We start from the raw sequence: 24,275 nt of genomic DNA, 5'->3' as shown, positions 1-24,275 counted from the left end.
AACTTCTAAGAATTTTCCATCAGTAAATATAGACCTGGTATTAAAAGAGATGTTCCATCACTTGTTCCACTGGCCCCCTGCTGACAGATGTTTAGTTGGTTCCAATTTTCCACCTTTATAACCAGCATTGAAGCCACACATATGATAGTGTGTATTTTTTAATTACATTCTTAGGATAAATTACCACAGGTACTATTGCTTTTTTTTTTTTTTAATTTAAGCAAAATACTTAGGTTTTAGGAGATAAGCCACTGGGGATAATCCACAGCAAAACTAAATTCCTGGCTGACTTTCCCTTGCCACCAGAAGTTGTGGCAGGCAGAATTCTGAGGAGATCACCCAAATTCCAGCTGCCCTAATGTACACCTCTGTATGGCCCCTCCCTTTGAGTATGGGCAGGACTGTGCATATGGTGGGATGTCTCTCCTGGGTGGGCTAGACCTAATTAGGTGAAATGTTTTATCTGGGTGGGCTAGACCTAATTAGGTGAGCCCTTTAAAAGAAAGTGAAGCATTAGAGAGATGGTTTCCTTTCAAGAAGGAAGCCAAAAGTCATGCTGGGAACTCCCTGTGGACCACTTGGCTAGGAACCTTGAGCACTCTCTAAGAGTTGAGATGGGTCCCTTACAAGGGACTGAATTCTGCCAACAAATTTGGAAGAGCACTCCAAACCTCAAATGAGAATTGCAGCCCCAGGATGACACCTTGTGGTGAACCCCTGATCAAGGACCCAGCCAATCCATACTTAGGTTAAATTTGTCTTGTTTAAATAACTATGTTTGTGGTAATCTATTTCACAGAAGATGGAGACAGGGTACTGTCAGCATATTCTGGATTTTGTGTGTAACCATAATATGTGGTGAAATACACCCTTCCTAAGTACCTACCCCCTTCAGAGATGTGGGGGGCCAGCCTGTGGTGTGAGCCCAAAGCTCTGTTGTCAATAGACCTCTTCCTAGAGACATACTTGACTTCAGTCCATACTTCTGTTCTTCAGGAAGACTTCTCTGAGGAAGAAAAATACAGCTTAGCCTTCTTGGTGCTTAGAAGTTAGTCCAGCTACCCAAAGGAACTTTTTAAGATTTTTTTTTGTGACTCTAGAAGTTTTAAATTATATAATTTGGCTTTTCCCAAGATAGAAATAATTAATTCATGTCAGTATGGTCTCATGGATTCTTATTTTATTCAAAACTGTTACTTTCATTTTCATTATAAGCTGTTACTATCATTATTATTTTGATCCTCAGGTTGTCGTAGATTCTTCCAATGGCTGCTCCTTCAAGCTGGTTGCTGTGTCTTTTTGAGCCCTTTCATCATTTTTTAAAAAATATTTTATTTATTTATTTGACAGAGAGAAAGAGATCACAAGTAGACAGAGGCAGGCAGAGAGAGAGAGGGAGAAGCAGGCTCCCTGCTGAGCAGAGAGCCCGATGTGGGGTTTGATCCGAGGATCCCGAGATCATGACCTGAGCGGAAGGCAGAGGCTTAACCCACTGAGCCACCCAGGCGCCCCAAGCCCTTTCATCATTTTTGAGCACTACTTTGTGCGTTCTGGCACAACAAGTTATTCCAGATTTATCTTGTACTTTCCATGGAATGAATTTCTTTCTCTTTCTTTCTTTTCTTTCTCTCTTTCTTTCTTTCTTTCTTTCTTTCTTTCTTTCTTTCCCTTTTTAAAAATATTTTATTTTTAAGTTATCTCTATACCTACCGTGGGGCTCAGACTCACAACCCCATGACCAAGAGTTGCACCCTCTACTGCTCTACTGACTGAACCAGTCATGCGCCCCAAGGATTGACAATTTCTGTAAGGAACCCTGGTTCCTTTCAGTGTGGAATGGTGTTTAGAAACCAAGATGTAGGCAGTAGAGGTGCTCATGGTTTCTAGGCCCTTCTGATCTATGAAATTTCTTTTCTTCCCCTTTTCTTCCCTTCTTCCTTACCTCCTCCATCCCTCTTCCTTTCTTTTGTCCTTTTCCCCTGTCTTTCATTTATTTATTTTTAAATTCAAATATAATTAACACACAATGTCAAATTAGTTTCAGGTCTACAATATAATGATTCAATAGTTTCATACATTTCTCAGTGCTCATCAAAACAAGTGTACTCTCAGTCCCCTTATATGTTTTCCCTATCCCCCCACTAACCTTCTGTCTGGAAACCACCAGTTTGTACTCTATATTTAAGAATCTATTTGTTCACTTGTTTCTTTTTCTCTTTAGTAAACACTTTCATTTTAAACAAGAATAAAATAAACAAATTGAGTATCCCATTCAAGAACTTAAAAATAACAGAGCAACAAAATACCTAAATAAAACAGAATGGTGGCAGTAAAAAGAGAAAATCAGAAATGACTGAATCAGAAAACTGAAAACCAATTATATTAAAAAATAAACCTAGTTCTTTGAAACAACCAGTAACATAGATAAACTATGGCTGGTTTCATTTAAAAATACAAAGTTATGGGTCAGTCTCACTTTATGGGGAGTGATACAAAATCTATTCATACAGCTTATCCTATTAATAAAGCGATGAAGAAAAATTTACTTAGTAAATATTAATATTCTGTACAGGTGATAGGTATTGGGGCTTCAGTTTTAGCAGTTGTGTGCAAAATCCGCCTATATTCACCTCTGAATTCCTAGAGGCTGAGGAAGAAAGTCCAAGGAGTCAGCAAGGTTAGGATGTCTCTGCCTGAGCCAAGGAAAATGCAGGGCAGAGGGATGGAGATGGGGGCCTCCAAGGAATAGGAATCTCCAAGAACTTAATGAAGTATTGAAAAGAGGAAGTTCAAGTTAATGTTTGCCAGATGAAGGTTGAGAAGCCACTAGTTGAGAAGCCAAAAATTGTTGGTGGCTTTGCCCCTTGCCACACTCACAAATGTGTTTGAAGGGAGGGAGAGCGGGTCCAAAACAGCACCCAGTATGTGGAGGAGGACCTGAGTATAGGTGAGCAGAGTGGGCAAGGGCACTCACACCCTTCCCTCAAGGCAGGCAGATGAAGCAGGAGAAAGGTGGTTGAAAGCCTATGGTTACCTAAACAAAGGCTCTGACTGATATCTTGGACTGAGCATGGTGATTTCTGTCGGTAAGATTGTGTTAGTGGCTTAAGGTGGTCCTAAGATTTCAACTTCCTAAGAATGAGCTGGAATGTCAGGCCAGATTTCTGCCTATAGTAGGAAAGGACTTCCCCCACTGAATAAAGCTTGCAGGGCCAGTGGGAGACAACAGTAAAGAATGTTTCTGATAACATTTTTCTCACCAATCCTCTCATTCTTCTCACTTTTACCATAAGCAGCAAGAGAAGACCAGGTGAGACATTCAACCCTTTCCTTGGCAAGCTCTTTAAATAGATGGCCAAGTCCACCAGGGGCATATGCTTTTTGTGTTACTGCATATGATAATTTTGCTAAGCTTTCTGTCACTTCCTAGCAAGAATCATCTTCCCCCAGTTTCCAATAACAATTTCCTTACTTCCTTTAGAACCTTCACTGGCAGTATCCTCAAAGTCCAGATTTCTACTAACTTGCCTGTGTAGGCTTTTCCTGTCATGTTGCTCCAAATCCTTCCAGCTTTTGCTCACTTCCTGTTCCAAAGCCACTCACACATTTTAATTGTTTGTTATGGGAACACCCTACTTGTAGGAATCAATATCTGTATTAGTTATCTATTGCCGCATAACAAATTGCTACCAACCTGGCAACCTAAAACAACACATTTATTTTCTCACAATTTCTGTGGGTCAGGAGTTCAGGCATGGCTTAGCCGGACTGTGCTTTCAACTTCTCTCACAAGCTACAAACAAAATGTGAGCCAAGGCTGGGGTCTCTTCTGAAGGCTAGCTAGGAATAATATGTTTCCTAGCTCACTTACAGCACTGTTGGTAGGATTTAGTTCCTTGTAGGCTTTGCCCTGAGGACCTAATTTCCATTTTTAAGATTTTATTTATTTGACACAGAGAGAGAGAGAGTGAGCACAAGCACGGGGAGCTGCAGGCAGAGGGAAAAGGAGGTTCCTCACTGAGCAGGGAGCCCAACTCGGTGCTAGATCCCAAGACTCTAGGATCATGACGTGAGCCAAAGGCAGAAGTTCAACTGAATGAGGAATGCAGGTGCCCTGAGGGCCTTATTTCTTAACTGGCAACAGCCCAGAGGGCACTCTCAGTTCCTTGCCATGTGTGTTTCCCAATCTTGAAAACGGTCTTTGTCAAAATCAGCAAGGGAAAGTGTCCGCTAGCAAGATAGAAGTCACAAACTCATATAATCTAATTATGAAAGTAACATCCTTTGTTGTATCTTATAACTTTATAGAATAACATTTTTAATGTTTCAGGTGTGCAACGTAGAGATTCAACAATACTATTCCTTACCCAGTGCTCATCAATGTAAGTGTAGTTAGCACAATCTGTTAGCGCACTATGTTGTTACACTATTATTGATATTCTTGAGCTATACTTGTCATCCCCATGACATTTATTTTATAACTGGAGGTTGCCCTCTTCATCCGCTTCACCTCTTCTACCTCCCCTCTGCCAGCCACCAATTTTTTCTCTGTGAGATAAATTTTTGTAACTGGTTTCTGATGAGGGTCTGAAAATGAATTCTTAAAATATAACCAGTAAAGAAAAACAGAGAGAGAGACCAAAAAACAGACCCTTAACTACAGAGAACAAACTGATAGTTACCAGAGGGGAGGTGGGTAGGGGGATGGGCAAAATATGTGATGGAGATCAAAGAGTGTACTTACCATGATAAAAAAAATGCATAAAACAATAAAAAATATGAGTGTGTCCTGGTGATATGTACATCTATGTGTCTCTGTCTAGGGATACCTGTTTACACATGAGGGCTGATAGAGAAAAAAATTATTTTATAAAATTTTATACCTTATAAAACAAGGCTTATTTGATTCTTTTGGGACAGATTTAAAGGCAAGTATTATGAGCTTATTGAAATTGTTTTGATTGCCCATAATGTTTGTTTTGATTATGTTGATTAGAATGTAATTTTCTGTCTGATTAATATAAACATAAAATTTGGGCTGATACTTGGTCTTTTTATTTTATTTTTCTCATAATTTATTTTTATTGTATTTCACAAAAGTAGTGGTCTGAGGCTGATTGAGGACATTTTTACAACCAGTTCTTTCTCCTCAGATAGTTTGGGAAGTGCTGTTATTGGTCATCATTGCAGTTCATGATGTAATGAGGTGGTTCGTTGAAGAATTGGAGCAGCAGCTGAGCTACTCTTTGGACCTGGGACATCCATTCAGTGTAGGGGTAACTTTATCTTTTTATAGACATGGGATTATGTGGTCAATCGGGAGGGAAACTTCCTCCCAGAGGGGGCAGTTTTTCCAAATCATCCTCCCACAGAAGATGGCTACTCCCTACCAAGTCATGAGCCCAGCCAGAGGGGGACCCATTTCCAGCTAGTACAGAGACTGTGGTGGCAGTGTGAGTCAGAGTCCCCAAGGGGGACTTCAGCATTATCAGGGCATCCACTCCCCCAAAATATATTTAGAGTAAAAAAATCAAGGCTTACATTTGGATTGTTGTAACTCAGCAGTAGGAGTACAGAGAAGAGGTATGTGGAAAAGAGGGCCTTCAGCTGACACCAAGGAAGGTCAATAGAAGTCAACATAGCCCTCATCCCCACCCCAAAATTAATATTAACTTAAAAAAAAAAGAATGTGTTTCTAGATTTCATTCATGGAAATTCATATCTGGTACAAAGCAAGTGAGAATTCCACTTTCTACTCTGTGGAGAAAATGTATTCATCCACACTCACCAATTATTAATGGGTATTTCCTGGGCTAGACACTAGGAATCTGAAAATAAATAAGGTAACACAACAGCTCCAGAGATGCAACTATTTATTTCCCTATTACTCAGCAAATGGGGTTTCATCCTTGGGATAACTGTGGATGGGCACAGTCCTGGTGCCACGGGTCATGGGGATATGGAAAATGAGAGTGCATTCTGAGGACAGAAGTCGAAAGTGAAGGACTCAGATGATCACATATGGATGATGTTGAAAGGAACTGAGAAAATCTGACCTGGTGTAAAAGAGAGGGGACACTTGCTATCTTATTGTTTGTGTTCCCCCCCTCCCCCACCCCCTTCCTCTCCTCTTTTCATCTTCAGATTTATTTATTTATTTATTTATTTATTTATTTATTTATTTTTAAAGATTTTATTTATTTATTTGACAGAGAGAGATCACAGTAGACAGAGAGGCAGGCAGAGAGAGAGAGAGGAGGAAGCAGGCTCCCCGCTGAGCAGAGAGCCCGATGCGGGACTCAATCCCAGGACCCTGAGATCATGACCTGAGCCGAAGGCAGCGGCTTAACCCACTGAGCCACCCAGGCGCCCTATTTATTTATTTTAGAGAAAGAGAGATGGTGGGGAAGGCGCAGAGGGAGAGGGAGAGAGAGACTCTCTGGCAGACTCCCCCCTAAGCACAGAGCCCATCCTCTGGGCTGGATCCCAGGACCCGAGATCATGACCAGAACCAAAATCAAGAGTTGGACATTTAACCGAATGAGCCCCACACGTGCCCCTGCTGCCTTCTTTTTTAGGCCCAAATCATGTTGATCAATACAAAACCACTAGCCACATGAGACTTTTAAAATAAAAATGAATCAAAGGCAAATCAAATGCAAAATTCATGTTCCTTACCTGCAGATGTCATTTTTCAGTGGTCAATGGCCATCAGTACATAGTGGGGGCCAAACCGATGGCACAGGTGTAGGATGTTCACGTCACCACAGGTTCTACTGGGCATGCTGGAAGGGCTCCCACATGGAAGGGGATTCCCCACGTCCTTGCTTTGTCCAGACTTGAGGGTTGAAATAATGACGATAGATAGTTGAGAATTGGGAGGGGGATAGAGTCTAGCTTCATATTAGGGAAAACTTCTGAACAGAAATAGCTATTCAGAAACCTTTATATGCAATGAATCCTCAGTTACTGGAGGGATTCAACTCTGGGCTAGGAGTTTATTTGGTTGAGATTCTTTCGTATAATTACTTCGGCTGTCTTTTTTTTTTGTTTTTTTTTTTTCTGAGGGATTCTCTATGTTTAGAAGTATTCTTTATCAAATGCTTTTTTCTGTTCTAGGTGCTCAGTTTCAAGCTTTCCCTCCATTATCAAGTCTATCATTTCAAGAATTCTGCAAGTCATGTAATATTATTGTTTTCTTCTTACAGAAGAAGACACTGAGACTCAGCCAGTTAAGTTCAGGTTGCTTGAGTTCTGGCAAGCACAATGGATCAATGGTTTTTTGAGGATCTGATTCCAAAGCTCTTAACTGGTACACTTTAAACTAGAAATCAGCAGATGTTCAATAAATACTGGCTGATTGAAAAAATTGTACCAAATAAGTATAGTAGTTTCTGGAAAACAAACAAGCAAATAAACAAACACTTTTTTTTTTTTTAAGATTTTATTTATTTATCAGAGAGAGAGAGAGGGAGAGAGCAAGCACAGGCAGACAGAATGGCAGGCAGAGGCAGAGGGAGAAGCAGGCCCCCTGCTGAGCAAGGAGCCCGATGTGGGACTCGATCCCAGGACGCTGGGATCATGACCTGAGCCGAAGGCAGCTGCTTAACCAACTGAGCCACCCAGGCGTCCCCAAACACTTTTTTTTTTTTTTAATCACAACCAAGTAAAAATATATTACGTGTAGGGGAAAGGAATATTAATGACAAAATATTAACATTAGGTGAATGGTATTTCATAGGAGTAGAGCTTCCTCCTTTCTTTTTTAATTAAAAAGCCCCAATATATATTGTTGCTTATTCAAGAATACATATTTTACTTAAAAATGTAAGAAAACTTAGTGCTCACCTCAAGTATCATTGTTGCTATATTTTGACCATGCTTTCTCATGATTCTGTGGGTAGGCTATGTTTCCTTTGCTGGATTCCTCCGGGCTCTTCTGTGCAGCTACGTACAGCTGATTGGCAAAGCTGGACGGTTGAGGATGGCCTCATTCACATAGCTGGCAGTTGGTGCTGGCTCCCTCACATAGCTCTCACCAGACAGGAGGTGTTACCTGCTGCCTCACATAATGGTTTCTGGGCAGTGTTCCAAGAAGACAAGGGTGGAAGTACAAGTTCTCTTGACACTTTGACTCTGGAACATACTACATTCTCACATTCTGTTCATCAGAGCCAGCCTGGATTCAAGGGATGTGGAAACAGACCTCACCTCTAGATGCAGAGAGCTGCAGAATATTACAGCCATGTTTTAAAATCTACCATTCACAGCAAAGCATGCATTTAAATTTATGAAATAGAGACAGGCACTAGTCTATGGATTGTCTCAAATGCTATCTTGAAATGTCGATTTATTTTCCTTGTGGTCTATGGATGATTTATTTAGAAAGATCATACCTGCCATTCATGAAATTCTCACTTTTGCATACATCCTGTTTTTGGCCTGTGATGTCTGAAACACAATGTTGAATATATTCAAGTGCCCAGGTTATTGTTATTGTTTTACATTTTAACTGTTATGCTTAAGTAGAAATAATAGATGGAAACCAATAGTGTCTATCCAAGGGAAGGACCTCTGAATGATACCTTCAGGATGGGTTGATGGTTTGAAAGAGAAAAAGAAATAAAAACTTGAGCTTGGAAGCAATCTGGATGTTCACCAATGGATGAAGATGTAAAGAACTATAGTATATACATTCAGCAGACTGTTATTCAACCTTAAAAAAGAAGGAAACTCTGAGACCTGCTACAGCATGGATGGGCCTCCAGGACATTCTGCTAAGGAAAAGAAGCCAGTCACAAGAAAACAAAGATTGCAGGATTCTGCTTCATGTAAGTTACCTAAATTAGCTAAACTATTTCTGGAAATAGAAAATAGAATGGGGCCTGGGGGTGTGGAATTGGAAGTTGTTCAATGGGTACGTAGTTTCTGTTTCACAATATGAACGTTTTGGACATTTGTACAACAATGTGAATACACCTGACCCTACTGCATTGCACACTTAAAAATGGCTTACCGAAAATGGCTTACCTGGTGAATTGTGTGTTTGTGCGCACATATGTGTGTGTGTTACCACAATTAAAAAACAAATTGATCAAGTTTAAGAAAATGCAGTCCTCTCGTTCAGAGCCCTTATCCCAAACTGCAGTCTACGCCCATGGCCTCCTGCCGTGCCTGCCGCCCCGGGAGCCTTGCTTCTCCGTGCGAACGGAACCGGGAGACTCATTGAAAGAGGAAGTGGAGTCATATCCGGAGATGAGAGGGTTTCTGTGTTAGGGACGCCCACGCGAATCCCGTTCGGGTTGGTGGGAGCAGTGCAGTTGGCAAACCACCCGGAGTGATTCAGCCACATCCGCAGACCGAGCTCATGCCTTCAACGCCACACGCAGGACCTGCCATCAAAACCTTTCCGTCACCAACCACTTCTCCAGTTTTTGCCCCCAGAATTTGCAAAATCCTCTTCTGTTGGCCCAGAGTTGCCAGAGCTGAAGAGAGAGGAGCTTTTCTTGTTGAGGTCGCCTACAGAGTAAAGCAGCAGACTTTTCAGGGGCTTTCTCCCTTTCTCTCTGCTGACTGCCCAGGTGTGTTGGTGTCTCTAGCAGGAGTGAGCTGTGCTGCAGATAATACCTGACAGCCTGCTGAGAGATGAGGGGGACTTTCCCTGCAGGCTTCCCCTCTTTTTTTTCTTTTTTTGGTGTGTTTCATTTAAATGTTTTTTTTTTAATTAATTTATTTATTTTCAGCATAACAGTATTCATTATTTTTTCACCATACTCTTAACAAGGAGTCCTGAGTCAGCACTCCACGTTTCCTGGGACCTCTCCCCTGCCTCAATTCCTTTGATTTTGAACTCATTCGTAGTGCCTCGTAGTTGCTGAATGGCTGTGGCTCCCCCTCTTCAGGCCTTGCATTTGCTTTCCAGGCAGGGGGACTTGCTACAGGGCAAAGTGATCACAAGTAGGCAGAGAGGTAGGCAAAGAGAGAGGGGAAGCAGGCTCCCTGCTGAGCAGAGAGCCGGATGCAGGACTCGATCCCAGGACCCTGATGTCATGTCATGACCTGAGCCAAAGGCAGAGGCTTAACCCACTGAGCCACCCAGGTGCCCTTTATTTGTGTATCTTTATGTCCCCTCAGGCATAGCATGGCCTTGCATTTGGTTTAATATATAATATATATTTGTTGATTTTCTGAAATGATTGGATTTCCTTCCTGTCTTATCTGAAGATAATTCCAGACAATCGAAGGCTGATTATTGGGAGAGCTTCTGGTGGAAACCAGGAATACTTGGCTTTTCTTCAGGTTGGCAGAGAGAGTAACAACATCGTGATTTAAGTTTCTTCTCATGGCTTGGTACTCTGTGCTCATGCCTCTCTCCCTTCCCTCCTTGTTGGGTCTCTCTGTTGGTAGCTGCATCCGAATAGTCTTCATAGCTGATTTGCTGATAGAATGAACCAAAAAACAAAACAAAACAAAGCAAACCACAACCTCTAACTTCCACCTGATGAAAATCATGGGGTTGTTGAAACAGGAAGAGCTATTAATGTGTATTTGTCTCTATCTCCTTCATTTCACTTACCCATCATCATACAGAGTCGTCTGTATGCTGACAAAGGCGCAGAACGACTGTCGTATAGCTAAGTCTCTACTAGGATTGCTGGGAGGGACGGTGGCCTCCCCCGGATGCTCCTGCCATCCTGGAGCCTAATGAGCCCTGGAGTCCGCAGAGCAGCCGGCGCGGAGTGATTTCACCCGGGCCCTGAGGATCCACAGGCTGATTTGTATGTTCTCGCTGTAGCGGTTTCTGAAGCCTCAATTTCTGAGGTCTTCCATGGCACACTGTAATTTCAGGATTGGCAGCGACGCTGGCAAGATCGAAAAGAAAACATATTTAGGGAAACAGGAATTTCTCTCAACCTTTATTTTGACATTCAGCAGTCGATGATGGATGTTTCAAATTACTCTTGATAAGAAGCTATCAGTAGGAGTTATTTTGTTTCACAGATACCTGGCAGGTCAAAAACACACTCAAATTGAACAAATATTCTCAAATTAAGTACGGAGAATAGGAAGGCTTTATAACTCATGATGCAGAAAGGCAGGGAATTCAGTGAGTGGATCTATGGCTCTGGCGGTCTGGTAAGCCGGGTGTGTGTGGGAGCGGACAGCGAGGCAGGGCAGACTGGAAACCCGGACCCGGTTGGTTTAATCTCGCCAACCCGAGCTGATTTAAGGAACGGGTTGAGAAAACCCACCACCGAGCCTGTCAGGATGGCAGGGAACACTTTGGATTGAATGAGCCTTTTAGGGTTCAGTTTCAAATGTATTTCACTAGTTACTTAAGCGCTCTGACACCTTTGTTTCCCCATCTGTAAAATGGGAAGATAATATCCTTCTTTTTGCTAACTGCTTTGAAAATTGTGATGCATTCTGCAGCTTCTTATTTGTCTCTGGATATGTGATACCTACTGTGACAGTAAAGGCAGTAGATGTGCTCCCTAGCAAACCATTTTCAACTTCTAACACAGCTGTAAGAAGTCGTGACTTCCATGCATATATTTGATGTATATATAGTGTTTGGAAGTAATAGTCATTGTATAGACATTTATTGAGCATTTACTCCATGCTGGGCACTGTGCTTGGTGCCAGAGATATAAAGCCAGTGAGGCAAAAAGTCCATGTAATGTTTTGTTGTAATATTGTGGTCCATATCTCTCCCATTGCCGTTTATAAATAATGATGTGGATTTTTTTTTAAATATAAAGAATTGAGGTTGGTTAAGTGGCTGACTCTTGATTTCAGCTCAAATTGTAATCTCAGGGTCCCAGGATCGAGCCCCACATGGAGTTCCGTGCTCAGTGGGGAGTCTGATGGAGGATTCTCCCTCTCCCTCTGGCTCTACCCCCCTTCAAATAAAGAAACACATCTTTATTAAGGATTTTTAAAAACATTTATTTATTTGAAAGAGCACAAGCATGGGGAGGAGCGGAGAGGGAAGCAGACTGCCTACAGAGCAGGGACCCTGATGCTGGACTTGATCCCAGGACTCTAGGATCATGACCTGAGCCATAGACAGATGCTTAATTGACTGAGCCATGCAGGCAACCCAATAAATACATCTTTAAAAAATATAAAGAATTAATGTGATTGTTACAATTTGTTAAAAAATACAATGCATTCATTTATTGCTGTATTTTAATCTCATGTGGGATGTCTCATGCACACAGGACTGGATGTTGGCAATAGCCCTGGGCACGATTGAAAAAATCCTTGTAAACTGCTATGTCTATAAATTGGTAACTTGGCTTTTGCCTTAAAATTTTTAAAATATTTTAGTGATTTCAACTTTCAGGAATTTATCCTAATAGAGATGCGCCTGATACTTCACAGTCAAAGATGTGTAAGCAATGATTATAATAGCAACATCAAACACATTCTAAAGAGTCAATGACAGGAGAAGAGCAAAATAAAATTTGTCTCGGTAGGCTGATCTGTCGTGTCACCTATAGGTGATCCCACATTCTCCAGGGAAGTTGTTGGGGCTGAAACTCAAGCTCCACAGGGCCATCAGTTTCCCAGATGGCTCAGTTTTCCGTGCTCTGGATGGAATTTGTTGCCTTCTGGGGCAGGATGGACTACATCTTATTTGATAGCATTTCACATCAGGAAAATGAGAAGGCCAGGAACGATGCGTGCCTCAGGAAAGCAGAATTTCCTAGCAACCTCTAGCCATCCCCCACTCCTACCCCACTGGCCAGACCTGTGCGTGGTTGGTAGATGACTAGGTCCACTGGCCCCTGTCGTCACACAGGAGTTCCCTATAGAAAAGGGCTTCGTCTGAGTTCTGTTTTACCCTGCAGTGGCCCCCCACTTTTCATAGGAGGACTCCACCTTCTCTAGACCCATCCAGCTGAGTGACTCCAAGGTGGGCTTAGCCTCAGGGAAGTGAGGAACGGTCAGGGAAAGCGCCAGAACAACAGCACTCTGAGGCCACAAGCGGACAGTGAGACTGGAGGCAACAGGAACCGTGGGTGAATTTTGGCACAAGCCGGGGTGCTGCATGGTAGAGAAATGAACCCCAGCCAAAGAAGAGGAGAGACTCACTGATGGCACCATGATATGTTACTGCATAGAAAATACCCTCCAGTGGCCATTTCTGCCATTCACTCTTTATTAAGAAAATTTTTAATTGTGGTAAAATATGTGAAATGTAAAATTTACTATCTTAACCATTTTTAAGCGTCCAGGTGTTTGGCATTAAGTCTGTTTGTGTTGTCCTGCAACCACCGCCCTCCATCTCCAGAACTTTCTCATCATCCTAAATAGAAACTCTGTAGGCATTAGACAGTAAATGTCAATTCCTCCGTGGCCTCAGGCCCTGCCAACCACAATTCTACCTTCTGTCTCTATGAATTTGATGACTCCAGGCACCTTGGACAAGGGTTATCAGACTGTATTCGTCCTTCAGTGACTAACTTATAACGTCTTCCAGTTTCATCCGTGTGGTGGCCTGTGTCACAATCTCTTTCCTTCTTAAAAAAAAAAAAAAAAAACGAATAATGTTCCTGTTTACCTTTGAGGCCCACTTTGGGGCTATGAGGGGCCTTCCAAGTCCATGGAGGCGCCCAAACTATGGCGGAACCTACCTGGGAAAGCTCCTGGTGTGACCACCGTAGCCTTCCACATGACAGCGTCGGGCTCTGCTTGGACCTTCTGTGCTCTCCTCCACATCTGTGTCTGCTGGGCCCTGCAAGGGAGACCAGACGTCCTCTCTGAGTCACCTGTGAAGGGCTTGGTGGGCCCAGAAGTGTCCTTGTCCTTCCTCTGAGCCTTCCCAGACGACAAATAGGTGCCATTTCTCTGTATAATGGATTCTGTCTTTGGGAGGGTGAGGGTAGTGGCAGGGTTTGTTACTGTATAGAAAATAGCAAAAGTAGATGAGAAGGGTAACCATAAAGGAAAATATTTATTACTAAGTGGAAATTTTTTTCTTTTCTTTTCTTTTCTTTTTTTTTTAATGTAGAGTTTGGCCACTTTTTCTTTTTCTTTCCTTTTTTTTTTTTTCCCCCAAAATCAAGGCCCTGTGGCAGAATGGCCATTCTGTTGCAAATTCTAGTCCTGAATAGGGTTTACAGAAATTGGAATATTTTGTCTTCTCCTCCCCTTCAATGAGGCTTAAATAATTTATTTATCTTGCTCTCACCTTAGGGGTGAACTTAAAGCACTTACAGCATTATCAATTAACATAAGGGAAACCCATCCAACGAGAAAAGCGAGCTGGCTCTAAACCCAGGTGGACCTGAATGCACAGAGAAGGGGTTCAACAATGTGATCCTCGTGTCCTGGACTCCTGGGAGGGTTTCCTTGAACTGCTTGACATAGTCAAAAGCCTCACATTCTTTTCTGAAGGACAGTTGAGATAATTTTAATCATAATGGAGACTATATGCCGTGAAAGTCTTTAAGAGAAGGAGCGGAGAGAGTTAGTGCCGCAGAGAATACAGAGCAGGACGGCTTCCAAGCTCCATTAGCGCACAACACCTCTTGTGTGGAAGTGCGGTCGCCCCTCCCCGGGACTCATGATAACTATGAAAAGTGAAGCAAGGCTGTAAGAGAGGCCACGGGTGTTAAGCATGTTAACATTTCCATTATGTCTAAAAGCAGAAAATGGAACAAATAAAGCAGGTTGGTTTCTTTTTCCCCCATGATAATGTATGCCAGAATGTCACAAGAACTCATTGTCTGCTGTGAATACAAAAATATGGGCAATTCAAGCCAAACAATGAAAACGACGCTGATTCCATAAAAGCATCCCACTCGCATTAAGTTCACCTGGCAGGGTTTTACCCTTATTTATTTCTTCCCCATAAGGGTGTTCCTTGAATGGCGTGATCTATAAAGTTGAAGCTACATCTGGAATTGCTTCTGCTCTCCCTCCCTGCTTTCTCAGTTTCTGAAATGCCAGAAACGCACGATATAATAAAATGGAAGCACCGTATTTGTTTGTCCTGTTTCTTCTCTTAGGTCAAATGCGGATGTGATTTTTTGAGGCAAAATCCTCATAATTTTCACAGGAAGCGGATGCAGGGAATCTCAGCAGGGTGCGTGATCCGTGGTCCTGTCAGGTGTCTCTGACTTCAAAGAACTTGTTCAGAAGCTCTGGCGTTGGTCCAGGGTACAGGCAGACATGGGTCCCTGCTTGCTCCTGAGCCTAGGGACCTGCTGAGCCACTGGGGAGGGTGTTCCAGGGGCTGGACGAAGCACCTGGAGAAGAGGCTGGGAGTCTTCTCTCTCTCCCTGGGTCTGCAGCTCCAAGAGGAAGTGCCTTCAGGATGGGCCTGCAGAAGGGATTTGTGAACCTGAGCTGGCATTTTCGAAGTAACAAGCCTGCTGCTAAGATGACGGCATGGAATGTCTGACTGTCCTCACCATCACCAGAGTGAGGGCATGAGACAGAGAGTGTGAAAGAGGAGACACCCCAGGTTTTGGGTTTTTGAGTTGAATCACGTTAGTTTCTGCCCCTTGTTGGAGGTGACTGTCAATTCAGTATGAAAATAAATTGTGAAAACCCACCTCTCCACTGGTTCAGTCATCTCCGGCCTTCCTAGAATAAAGCTGGCTTTTGGCACGAGGTACACGACACGAGCCCACAGAAGGTTGAACACCTGCCTCAAAGCAGCAGCACTTCCGGTCTGACCCATACACAAAACTGTATGTTTTCAACCCCAAAGAAAAAGTCAAAGTTTTATTTGCCTGACCCTTATTTTCTTACCCTGTATTCTTTTCCTTCTTCTTTTGCTGACCTTTCTTACTCTTGACTCATTAAATATGGTGAGAATCAAGATTGTCCCCTAACTCTCCTTTTTCTCTACGAAAATGACTCCTTTGAGTTTTCCATGGGCATTAGGGTTGAGTATGAGGATGAAGTGTAGGCTGAGAAGGTTTGGAGGCCACTGGGAGAGCGGGAAGGGGGTATTCGGATGGAAAGGAGAGAGAAGGTAATAACAGGAGAGAGAGGAATTGAGAATCACATTGAATTTGGGGGAGGGTGAAGGAAAGAGAGAAGCCAAAGCATGGAATCCTCAGATATCATGGAAGATGCATTTCTTTTTTTTAAAAAGATTTTATTTATTTATTTGACAGAGAGAGATCACAAGTAGGCAGAGAGGCAGGCAGAGAGAGGAAAATGCATTTCTAAAAACCTAGCCTTGATCATGCTTCTTCCCTCCCAGAGCCCTTCCTGGCTCCTCCAATGCCAATAAAATCAGAACTCAGTGGAGCCCTTCACCCCAACAGCAGGACCCATCTCCCTTCTAGATCTTCTCTTCCATTGGCCTCCTCATCCAGTGCTGGAACCACACTCAGCTATTCTTTCTGCCAGAACTTTGTTTGTCCTGTTCTCTGAAGCCTCCAGCTGAGGATCTTCTCCATCCTCCCAAGCCCCTCTTGGTAACCAACTCCTTCAGGGCACCTGTCCTTCCCCAAATTAGCTGTGATGTCATCCTCCTCCCGCAGCCAAGCCCTGTCTCATCAGACACTAGGATGCTCTCTCCAGGATGATGTACACCTTTTGCCCTCGTCTTTGTATCTACCTCTGCTGGAGCCTTTTATGCCTGAAGGTCATGGCATACTGTTTGGAATCACTGGACCAAGTTACAGAGCTCTGCTGAAGTTAGCAGGCTGGGTACACAGTCATCACCTGCTGCACTTTCTCCACCAGGAAGGAAGATAGGCCAACTGATCTTTTTGGGAACACATCAGGCTTACAGCAAGTAGGAACTAAATCCACCAACTTAGGTGTACAAGAGATAGAAAGTCTTTCTTACAACTGCATTTATTTTGTATTCTGGGCCCTTTTTACATTCATTTAAATGATATACTTGAAGCTGAAAGTGCTGTCACAGGACAAGCGTTTGCCTTTGCATCTCCCACACAAATCTTGACGATGGGGCCTTTTAGGGTCAACGTGGCGAACTTTTACAGTGCAGGAGCATCTAGTCTGTCTACAACTTTGACAGGTGATATCCTCCACTCGGTAAGGGTTGTAAGACTTCTGACAAGTTCTGCAAAACTGCTTGAAGTAAACCTTGCTGGTGCCCTGCACACACCACACGTAAGCACTCTCCAATCGGATGTTGCAGTCCTTGCAGTGGTAGTAGCCGTACTTCTGCTCCAAGAACTGGAAGCGCGGCCGCTCCTTGGCCTGCCTTCCACTCTCCTTCCACTGGGGGGAGGGCGGTAGCTTAATTTCAGAGTTGCTAGGAATTCCTCCTTTTCCGAGGCTTGACCCTAAGATTGGGGCTGCCCTGGAGCTCCACACAGCCATCTGCCTGCCTGCGATCCCTGCATGGTCAGTCTCCTGCTGGTTTTCCATCCGTGAGTGTACTGCTTCACCAGCCCTCACTCCTGATCCCATGGTCCATCCCTCACTTTTCAGTGTGCTTTTTTCCACCTCTAGGTCGCATGGGGGCCCTTAGGCTCATCCAACCATTGGCTCCATGAGTGTGGTCCCCTCAGACCCCTTGTGGCCTTCAGCTACTCATGGGCTCACGCCCGTGGGATTGTTTCAGGTCTACCCACTGGACTCCTGGGGAGCTCTCTGCGACTGGGGCACATTCCCCTTCTGCTCCAGGATCCCCAAAGCTCTCTGAGCTTTCTGTCATCCCTTCCTGCTGGTGCAGTTTGGGGCCCTTTCCTAAGGGCCCACCAGGATCTTCCCAAACATTTTTCTCCTTCTCCATTCAGGGATCCTTATTTCAGATAGTCCTTATGTATGGTCCAAAATCTCTTGTCATTGCCACCTCCTTTACTGTTCCCTGGAGGCCCAAACCTTTAAAATCCCCAAACCAGGAAAATATTACTTTCTCTGATGCCACTCTATGCAGAGGCAATGGCCATGGAATGACTTACATGACCGGAAGAGAGAAGTTGTACAAGGCAGCAAGACACAATCTGTGTGTGTGTGTGTGTGTGTGTGTGTGTGTGTGAGAGAGAGAGAGAGAGAGAGAGAGAGAGAAAGAGAGTGAGAGAGAAAGAGAGAACAGTCATAGTGATCATCCTACAAGGATCAAACCCCGAAGATTCACATGGATGCAATGCTATTGACTGAACTGTAGGCTTCTTCAGATTTCCCTAGTTTCCCCACTAATGGTCTTTCCTGTTCTAGGATCCAATCCACTAGGCCACAGTGCATGAATGGTCAAGTCTCTCTATTGTTCTCTGATGGATGATGGTTTCTCAGCCTTCCCTTGTCTTTCACGACCGTGGCAATTTGGGAAAGTCTTGGTCAGTAATTTTGTGGACTCTGCCTCCCTGTATTTGCTCTGTAACAAGCATCCTGACACAGGGTGTTTTGGAATCAGTGCTTCATACCTGGTTTTGGACCAAGCTGCTTCCAGGCATAAACATCAAAATGACAAGATCAAGCCCGTCGTCTAAACCCGGGGACTCTTCACCTTGAAGTTATTCAAAAGCCGTGTTCCTAGCTATGAAATGTTGGGAACAATTTTGGCAATGAACTAGATGCCTGGCTTTCTAAAGTGACTGTTTCGTAGAGGGAGACCTTCTTTGAAATGGGATGGAATGAGAGCTTTTTAGGAATGGGAAGGACTGGAGAGCTGACCTAACTCTCTTCATTTTACCCATTAGAATACCAAACAGTATTTTGGTCAAATGATTGGCTCAAGATGCTAGAACTGGTTGTTTGGATAAACATTTTCCATCTAATGCTCTCCCCATCCCCCACTTGACTGTTGTTTGCAAGTAATTTTATGAATAATAGTCCCACTTCCCTGGCAGCATGAGGAGCTCCTGCACTCTCCTGGTGGGCACAAAGGATGCTGGCAGGGGTTGAGAGTTCCTGGTATTTGTGTGTGTGTGTGGGGGGGGGGGGTGGAGCCAGAGCACCTGTCCCAGTGGCCTGTGTCATATTTCACTGACCTTGGATTTTGGCCACACCCGTTCTGCTCAGGTGGGTCCCTGCTATGCCTGCTGCAAAGCCTCACTTTTCAGTGTGCTTTTTTCCAAGCCTTGGGAGTTTTACGTAGCCCAGCATGGCAGCAGGGTCTGTTCCCATGGAGAGCCATAACCTCCAGTCCATGAATGGACAGTATGGAGGCTGGTTCTACAAAGAGAGCACGCCCAGAGGGTACCTCCGTGTCTAGAGAGACCATCCTTCCTGGCTTTCTTTCTTTCTTTTTTTTTTTTTTTTAAAGAATTTATTTATTTATTTGAGAGAGAGAGATCACAAGTAGGCAGAGAGGCAGGCAGAGAGAGAGGAGGAAGCAGGCTCCCTGCTGAGCAGAGAGCCCCGATGCGGGACTCGATCCCAGCCCACTGAGCCACTCAGGCGCCCCCTTCCTGGCTTTCTTCCTGTTTTGTTTCATCCACCTCACTCCTCCGTTCTGGAATCCCTTACCAAATAAATTGTTTGCATCCAAGTCCTGATCCCTGGAGCTGTGTTTGGGGAAACCCAAACTAAGGAAGATGAACTGCGTACCCAGAGACCCAGTTTCACCCTATTTGGCTAACCATGGTGATACAAGATATATTTACATTTATACATTTATACATTTATATATCTCTCTATATATTTATCTATATTACTTCGATTTATATTCATATCTATATATTTATATTGAGGTTGGGTCAGGTATATTGAGGTATAATTTATTTAGACCACATTTCACTTTTTTTAGTGTGCTGTTCTATCATCCTCCAAAATTCCCTCATGACCATTTCAAGTATACCCCCTCCACCCCAGCCCTGGAAAGCCACTACTGTGCAGTTAAGCCCTTTCCAGAATGTCATATAAATGGACTCACATGGTATGCAGTCTTTTGAGCCTCTCTTCCTTAGTATGAGGCATTCAAGATGCACCCACATTGTGGGGTATATCACTAGCTTGTCCTTTTTTTTTTTTTTTTTAAGATTGATTTTATTTATTTGAGAGAGAGAGAAAGAGGTGGCTGGGGAGGAGCAGAGAGAAAGAAAATCTCAAGCAGACTCCCCGTGTTGAGTGCAGAGCCCGACTCTGGGCTGGATCTTACCACCTGGGATCACAACCCGAGCTGAAACCAAAGTTCGGGCACTCAACTGACTGAGCCACCCAGGCGTCCCTCCAGCTTGTCCTTTCTACTGTTGAGCAGCTTTCCATGCTATGGCTGGGGCACAGTTTGTCTTTCCATTCCCCTGTGTGAAGAACATTCGGGTTGTTTCTGGGTGACTATGAATAAAACTCCTGTGAAGCTGTATTTATAGGTTTTTGAGTGAATATAAATTTTCGTTTCTCTCCAGTAAATACGCAGAAGAGGGGAAGCTGGGTCACAGAATCAGGGTATGTTTAACCTGGTAAGAAACTGCCAAACAGTTTGATTTATAAAATGCTGGTTATTCGGTGTCTTCTTCAGCACTTGGTGTTGTCAGTTTTATTGACTTTAGTCATTTTAATTTAATAGGTGTGTATCTCATCCTGGTTTATTGCATTTCTCTAGTCACTAATGATGTTGAACATCTTTTGGGGGGGAGGTTTCTTGGCTATTTGCATATCTTGTTCAGTAAGTGTCTGTTCAAATCATTTCCCCATTTAAAAAAAATTGACACTTATATGAAGAATTTGAGAAGTAAGGCAGAGGATCATAAGGAAAGAGAGGGGGAAAGGAAACAAGATGAAACTAGAAACCAGAGAGGGAGACAAACTATAAGAGACTCTTAATCTTAGGAAACAAACTGAAGATTGCTCGAAGGGAGGGGTGGGGGGGAGGTGATGGACATTTGGGAGGGTATGTGCAATGCTGAGGGCTGTGAATTGTGTAAGATTGATGAATCACAGACCTGTACCCCTGAAACAAATAATACATTATAGGTTACTTAAAAAAAAAAAAAAGGAAAAAAGTTGAGACATTTGTTTTGATGCCATTGTTTGGAATCTTTAAAAAAAGAATCCAGAAAATTGAGATTTGTACATGGCATCTTTCAGACATTTTTAAAATAGGATCCAGCTTAAGAGATTTAGGGACATCACGTGGCTTCTTCAAGTTAACTCCCTACTGAGTTTTCAACCCTGAGTCTTCTGAATCGAAATCTAAGGTTCCTGTCACTACACCAGGGAAACACCACTAAACAAACAAGGATCACACGCCAGAGCCTGGAAGCCCACTGGCCCCATTTTGTGAACTCCACTTGTGGCCACTGGCCACACTGACAGCCCCTGAGGTGCTGGGATCCAAGACTCACTTGCTGAGTGTGTGAGACATTTTCATTCTTGTCAGGACTTACCCAGCCATGAGCCATGTAAATGTCACACTCAAACACAGACTCAAATTCACAAAGGCAGCCAGTAGAATTCTGGTCACCAGGAGCCAAACCAAGGGGATGGGGTCTGCAGCGTGTTTATTGGGTACAGGGCTTCCGTTGTGCAAGATGAAAAGAGTTCTGGAGGTGGACGCTGGTGATGGTGGCACAACAGTGTGAGTTGACTTGATACCACTAAACTGTCCATTGGAAAATGGTTAAGATGGTACATTTTATGGTATGGGTATTTTACCAGGATTTTAAAAAATGCAAAATAACATGAACAAAAAGGTACAGCCTGGGAAGAAACAAAAAGCCACGCAGCTCATCATTTTCACACCAATTCTGCTATATCCAAAATGTCTTCTGATGCAAGACAAGGGCTGTGTCTTTGCGGCTAAAGGCAGATGAGCCCCATCTGGGGATAACACGTTTGGATTTTCATCACCTTGGCAGTGACCAATGGTTCTTTCAGCTTTTATGCTCACAGATAACATTTTGCATTTGCATTTTGTGTGCTATAATTGTTCATCAAATGCAAGTCTGCTATCTTGTGAATGTCAGAGAATTCCACACAGACATGGGTAAACAAAAATACGGACCCTTAAGGAAGGGGGTTGAAACAAAGCACTCCGCTCACCTATTCAACGGGAAGGCGGGTCCAAACAGTAGCAACAACGATTTTCACGGATGTGGGTCAAGGCCATCATAAGCAGATGCGTCAGACTTCACCAGGACCCACGGCCCTTGGCAGGGCTGGGTTTAAGCATTCTGATGGCCCCGTCTGAAATTCGCTCTCTCATTATCAAGAATACCACGTGTGTCCCCAGTTGTCCTTAAGAATCTGTGTTCAAGGTCGTAGGGAGGCTCTGTGATTGTGAAGGCCTTTTCAGGCCCACCCTTCCCACGTGATTATGGAGAAGCCGCCGGGTCCTGTGTGCTCAAGGCGAGTAAGGTCTGTATAACGGGCCGCGGCTCTTCTTCCTTGGAAAACGTTCAAGTCTTTGGGGCCCTGAACCTTTTCCTTTACCCATCATAAGGGGAAAATCCCCAGTCACATGGTTGCATCATCTTAAAAGAGAGGACCCTCGTACCTTATAATTGTCCAAAAGTGAGGGCTAAGTGGCCAGAGTCAAACATTAAAACTCTGTCTCTAAGTCAAACAAGCAAGCAAACAAAAGTGATGAAGGCCCCCTTGCCAGCACTGGGGACTCTGCCATGTCTGGGGGTGTGGGTAATGTTGGGGTAGCATTCGGCCTTTCTATCTTTGAACTCCTGGAGGTTTCTGTGTTGTAGAATGGCTCCTCCTCAAATTCAATCGCTCCTGTACAACTTAACGAAATTGTTGCTATATTCACAAATCACCTACATTTACTTCGTATTTTTCATTGATGGATTTAATTCAATTTTTTATTTGCTTTGCTCTCGTCAGTAGTTCCCACACTTCAGTGTGCATTCTGAGTTTGCATTTCTATCATTTCCCAGGTGATGTTGCTACTTCTGCTGTGGGAGCCACACTTGGACAACCATTGTTCTAAACAGGAGTATCCCAGAAATTGTGAATTGGATATGGCAGTTTTATTGCTTTGCTAATATATACTGAAACACGATAGAACTGGGGTGCTTGGGTGGCTCAGTCAGTCAGTGTTGGACTGTTGATTTCCGCTCAGGTCATGACCTCAGGGTTGTGAGATGGAGACCCACATTGAGCCTCATGTCCAAGCCCTGTGTTAGGCTCCACGCTGGACATGGAGCCTACTTAAGATTCTTTCTTTCCCTTTCCCTCTGCCTCCCAACCCCTGCTTACCTGCACTCTCTCTCAAAAAAAAAAAAAAAATTATGGATAGAACTTATAGTTGTGGGACTCCCGGTTGGCTCAGTTGTTAAGCGTCTGCCTTCGGCTCAGGTCATGATCCCAGGGTCCTGGGATCAAGCCCTGCATCAGGCTCCTTGCTCAGTGGGAAGCCTGCTTCTCCTTCTCCAACCCCCCACCCCCGCTTGTGCTTGCTCTCTCTCTCGCTGTCTCTCTCTCTGTCAAATAAATAAAAATCTCTAAAAAATAAAAAGAACTTATAATTATATGTAGTGATCTGGTGTTTCACTGAGTATCCCAGATATAATGACAAAAACACTGGATTTGGATTCCAAAGACTAACAATTGAAAAGCCAATACCATGTTATCTTAGAGAAGCACCCATCTCTCTAAGGCTTAGCTTCCTTATTTGTACAATGGGAAAGATCTCAGAATTATCACCTTTGTTTTTTTGTTTTCTTCTTCTTATTATTCTTTTTTAAAGATTTTGCTTATTTTTTTAAGGATTTTATTTATTTGACAGAGATCACAGGTAGGCAGAGAGGCAGGCAGAGAGAGAGGTGAGCTGAAGACAGAGACTCTAACCCACTGAGCCACTCAGGTGCTCCAGACTTATCACCTTTAAATCTGAAACAAGAGATGATCATGACCACATGGGGCTCGTGAATGGGGTGACGACAATCACAGAGAAACCAAGATTGAACAGTATGGTGATGGTTTAGGATTGGATTGCAAGATGTCTATTGCTTCTGAAGGGCCACACTTTGTGGACAGTTGCAAACATATATCTGGAGGAGGGATTCACGTGGAAAACAGGAGGAGAATATGTTAGTCAGCTGGCTGGGATTGAGGTGCAGGAAGGCGAGAATATAGATGAGCTAATTGCTTGCAGTAGGAATTTTAGATTTGACGTAGTTCAGGCAGCAAGTCAACCCCAGAAGCAGGCATGTGACAAACGGCAGCAAGCAGGAGTAGGTTATGAGCACTGAGCATCAACAGGGGGTCAGAAAACCAAAACAGGGGACGGGAAAGCTCAGACTAGAGGCCTGGGAGGGCTCCCCTGGGTATTTACCCTCGGAAAAGAAGGAAAGACGAAGAGTCTTCTCAGAGAACGCGATCATTGTAACGTGGAGTTGCTCACAAGCCAGTATTTCAAGGTTGGGGAGCAGGATGAG

This window comes from Mustela nivalis (assembly GCF_964662115.1).
Source record: "Mustela nivalis genome assembly, chromosome: 8".
In the NCBI taxonomy this organism is placed as follows: Eukaryota; Metazoa; Chordata; class Mammalia; order Carnivora; family Mustelidae; genus Mustela; species Mustela nivalis.
The sequence above is the reverse complement of the archived record's forward strand: the minus strand, read 5'-3'. Positions refer to the sequence as shown.